We start from the raw sequence: 5205 nt of genomic DNA, 5'->3' as shown, positions 1-5205 counted from the left end.
GGGGGGGGGTTTCCAGGCTATTATGACGGCGGGGGTATTCGGGTGCAGCTGGTAAGCGTCCAGCCTGATGTCCCAGTGCTCCAGTTTACATTCCTCTGCTGTGTTGTGATACTTGCTACATTAATATCTATGTTACACTTCATTTTAACATCCAAAGGGAACATGCTTGTTAAGTTTCACTGGATCTCCGGGCCGTTTCCGGACCACCCCGTTTGGTCTGTGCTTTTTGGCACCTCCGGTCCACTTTGGCTTCTGCAGCCGTACAAGGGAGAACAGTAACCTTCAAATATTGCAGAACCACAAAGCCCCATATAGACTATGTACAGTAATGTATTCATTATAATAAAATCAGCCCGAGTCATTAAATGAGGTTTGAGTTTCATGTACCAGTCTCGATATGTGATGATGGGGATTTGTGATTAAAGGATCAACTATCGAAGTATTAAACTTTATTAAAAATGGAAAACAAATTACACAAAACTTCATTTTTAGCTCGATGACGACACATTTTTTTGTTTTATCTAAAGATTTTTAAGGGTTTTGATATCCCTCGTGTCTTTGCTTTAAAGGTGTAGTTCATAAATATAAAGCGACATTAAGCAGCTGGCTAGCTTAGCCTAGCATAAAGACTGAAAACAGTGAGAAACAGTGGGAAGCAGCTAGCCTAGCTTTGCCTGAGATAAAATTCATCTGTTCAATCAGTTCATAAACCAAACAGTTAAAGTAAAAATTAGCTGTTTTATGAAGGTTGTGTGCTTCATGTACATGTGGATATGTGTTTTTATGAAGGATTATGTGCTCTGCTGGTTCTGGTGGTTTTATTGCTCCCAGCTAAGAAGTAGTCCTCCTGTAAAGTGACGAACCGTCGTCTTTACACTTGAGTTTTTCTATGGATTAAACAAACAATATGTAACTTGTTCCGTTAGTGAATTTTTAGGGATGGGGACAGGGTGATCACATTAGCTTTGGCAGATCCAGGCTAGCTGTTTCCATCTGTTTCTAGTCTTTGTGCTAAGCTAAGCTAGCCAGAAAGCAAATACAAGTTTTCCTCAAAATGTAAAACTATTGCTTTAACCTATCTATGACTAGGAAACACACACTTATAAACACACACACACACACACACACACACACGATAACAGCTCTTTGCCCAGTGTGGGATTTCTCCCTTCTATTTTGAGAAATCATTCAAAAGCCACATCTCCAACTCCTCCTCTTCTCTCTGTTTAATAAAGTTGCATCGAGGTTGGCGGGCGTAAAACCCAATGGGTCGAGGGTCCGCCGCACCTGAACAAACACTCTGCCGAGGAGTGAAGGTGAGTGTTGTGTGAGCAGAGCAGAGGAGCGCGGCGATCTGCACCGAAGACGTTTCCAATCAGTTAAACCGAGGTGGAATTCCTCAACTGTTTGGGGGAAACCCCGAAGAGCTCCGAGTGAAAACTACCACTTCCGAGCAATACTCCACACCTCGCTTATTTAACGGGGTTATTGCTGGATTTCAGCAGGTGTGAGAGAATAAATGTCACAGGGAATGTTTTTGGAAGTGTCACATTCAGTGTTAAATGGTGTATTTTGGATGGAGTCGAAATGGAAGCAACAGGGTTGGGTTTTATTTCAAACTTTATTTGCCCTCTCAACGCAGCCGACAGACGGTCAGGAGAGGAGAGGAAGCGAGGAGAGGAAACAAGGAGAGGGGAGAAGACTTGACTGCAGCAGTCAAGAACAAAAATTATGACGTTTCTTCCGCCCTGAACCACGGGGGAGTCAGAGATGAACTGTCTCGCAAAGAGACATATTCTGAGGATAATCCAGCCTTTGTTTGATTCCAACAGCCTGAGTCTTTGACTTTTTTTCGTCTCACTGGAGTCGTGCTTGGCAGGGTCCAGGACTAAGGGCGGTTAAGATTGATGCTTGTTGTCATTGATAGGAAGTAGGAACCGCTAGGCTTCACTGCAAGCCCATGTCCTCATCTCTGGACTCGGCGGGACACTGCATAGTTTGGCAGGGCCTATTCAGGAGGGAAGCCCCGTTAATGGTGAGAACCAATGCCACAGAGTCTGCGTTCCCAGCAAGAGCAGAGAAACGCTGAGGACGGCACTTCCATCTGGCCTCCAGCGAGCCGCAACTCATGATTTCTCAGGAATAACAAGGAGGTGATGGACAGTTAAGGCGCTTAATACAAGACTGATCCATCCCAGTGAAAAGCGTAGCATCAGTCTTTTATTCAAATCCTCAAAATAAGCTGTGGTAAGCTATGTTTACCTGACGAGGACCTCTAGTGGCTGTGTGAGAGCTTTGACTGTTGTCTGTCAGGAACTAAGGTTGAAATAATGGGGTCAGACGGATGGGTCAACAAAGCAACTTTGACACAAGAGCTTGTTGTTTCATATCCAGTTTCATACCAAAAGTCAAGATTGGTTTGTTTTTACAATCGTCACAATCTTTCCTTCATACCAAGTGTTTGTGCCTAAAGAAAAACAGTCATGTGGACATTTTGTGAAGGCACTGACAGACTATTTTGGATACCAAACGACCCGTTTTATGATTCATTCATTCAGAGGGACGACTTGTTGCTTTTACCAAAGATAAAGAAAATACTACCACAAACTTAATTCACCCAAATCTGTGTTCAAGGAAAGTCTAACTGCAGGGATTCAGAGCATCTGTTAGCTACAGTTGCTTCTAGCTAACAGTTAAGCTAACTAACAGTTAAACTATACCTCTAGTGGTATTATTAACCACGCAGATAGTTTTTTTTTGTTAGCTGCATTCATCTCATCAACCCTATCGCTCAGTACTTTGTATGTGGCTAGGTAGCTAGCCGCATGTAGCTAGGCGTACGAAACTCTTGATTAGTCAGTTAATTGAGATGTGAGCGGTGATTCAGCGTTGGTCACAACATTGAAAGATTCAACAGTATAATTTATGTTGCAGTTAAATCTTTTAGTAATTTCTTTACAGCAATGATCCCTAGTGTATTTATCTCTATAGTTTTTGGGGTGGTGGCAGAAATATCTGCATGGACAGACACAGCTTGGAGTTAATTTATTTATTATTTTTGTGGTATTTTGGTTGAACTGACTCTTTAAAAGACTGTTTTTCCAATGGTAAGTGGCCATGTTACAATCATGATAATACATTTCGAAGTGTTGTGATATAACCCATTGTTTACACTATTATCACTTAGATGTCTCCTGCAAAACCAAACCCTATACAACGATAAATATACCTTACTATCCCGCTGCTGTGTGAATAAGAACAGGGAGCGACTGGCAGCAGGGTGACGTAATATTCTACGTTTTTAAATTGAGTTGTTGAATCATAGCATGACACATAATCAAGGCCTATAAGTCATAATCAGTCATGTTAACATGACTGAGTTAGACTTTAACAGAGTCTGTTTATGTCCACCTCAGCCCTGTCAGGAGCCATGCTTACATAACCAGAGACATATAAAGGCAAGAACCAAAGTCCTACTGAGCCCCATAAATCCAGCTCCAGTAGGGGCCTGAAGTAAGTGCCAATAATTATCAAACTGTACCTTGAATAATGCTGCTATTAAAAGAAAGTATGACCAGACAAAAGAAAAATAATCAGCATAGAAGGCGATCCAAATCAACTATTTCTAGCCACTCAAAGCTTATGAAATGCTTTTACAGGCACATCAATCAGCTGCCTAAATCATCACCCTCAGCGACAAACTCCTGGCACTAACCAGCGACGTCCTTCATGAGCAGCCCTCCGAGTGGTGGGCTGCCCTGTCAGTCACGGAGGTAATGGGCTGTGAACGGCCCTCCAGTGTTTGGATTGGAGGGCTCTTGGATGGGGTGCCAACCCAAACAAGGAGTGCTGGACTCGGTGGGACGGTCAGCCAACTCCCCTCCGTTGCTGCCATACTTCATGCTGTCCACACAGCTCAGTCACACGCACTAAACTAAACACACTAACCCAGGTCAGGGCCACTTACAGCTCTCACAAAGAGGGTGTAAAAACTACGTGCAGAAAAGTGACGGGTGAGGTAAAATTTCTCTTATATTTTATTATATGTAAAATCTATTTCAATTGATTAAATTATAAATTAAACTGCTTTTATTGCTCCGCTGCAGACTGATGACACACAATGGTGATTCAAACTGTCGCCACTTTAAGAAAGATTTTACCGAGCACTTTATTAGGAACGCCTGCTTATAAATGCAAGTATCCGATCAGCCAATCACGTGGCAGCAGAAATCCAGCAGATACAGGCCAGAAGTTTCAGTGAAGGTCTGGTGTGATCTCAGTGACTTTAATGCCTTGTTGATGACAGAGGTCGGGCTGATTGGAGCTGACAGAAAGGCTACCAACCAATCACGACTCATCGCTGCGGACGCCCAGGCTGTGAAAAAAAACTTCACTCTGAAACATCTAACCATCCACATGTGAGGCGTTACCGCTCGTCTCCATCCTTCATATTCACACTTCTCGCCTCTCATCGGCGGAGGTTCGTCCTCAGCAGTGTCAGCAGGAAATCTCGTCCGTCAACGGTGTTGACAGAGGGAAGTCTGTCCGTACGGCGAGCGGAGCACACGAGGGCAGCAGACGGCCGGACTGTGGCCTCTGCTGAGCTCAGCGATCATAACACACTCTTCTTTTCTGCGCTTTCTACGCAGGCCCTGCGGTCATTATCTTTGTGATGACTACGTTCAATCAGACCAGTCTATCTCTCTCTCTCTCTCCCTGTAGACATCCCCTCTCTCTCTCTCTCTTTCATCACGCACACAGCAGACAGAGAGTGAGAGCACACTGACCTATAGATCACTGTTGATGTTATCCCTGCCTCCCATGAGGCCTTTCACTTGCTCTCTTCTGCTGCCGTGAGCGAGACCCCCACATCCTGACCAAACCGCACCGACTGAACCAGCAAACCAAGCGGGGGCCCGGATTCTTTTGTCAGTCCTGCAACCTGCAACCGCGCCAGGAACTCGCCGTCAGAGTGAAGATTTATGGAGCCCGAGGCTCCCGGGGGCAGGCTAACCCCCCCACCCCACCCCACGGCCTCCACCCTGCCACACAGCCAGGAGAAGCTCCTCTTTAAACAATAACATCCACATCGGCTGCGTCTCCTTGGGGGTGGAGGACAGCGGAGGAGAGCAGAGGAGTGCTGAGCACATCTGTTTGTCTTAACAGCTGCAGCTGTCTGCAGAGCTCGGGGGGGGGGGGGGGGGG

General features: G+C 45.1%; 1 protein-coding gene across 1 annotated transcript in view; it reads right to left on the bottom strand.

Annotated features, from left to right (window-relative positions):
• Positions 1-5205, bottom strand: part of agmo (alkylglycerol monooxygenase) — a 46845-nt gene that overhangs the window by 28688 nt on the left and 12952 nt on the right. The window lies entirely within an intron of this gene.

The sequence above is a fragment of the Seriola lalandi genome, unplaced genomic scaffold (genome assembly GCF_002814215.2).
Source record: "Seriola lalandi dorsalis isolate HSWRI2012SDOR001 ecotype SW California unplaced genomic scaffold, Sedor1 jcf7180002054934, whole genome shotgun sequence".
NCBI lineage: Eukaryota > Metazoa > Chordata > Actinopteri > Carangiformes > Carangidae > Seriola > Seriola lalandi.
Note: the sequence above shows the minus strand (reverse complement) of the source record. Positions and strands in the feature narration are given on the sequence as shown.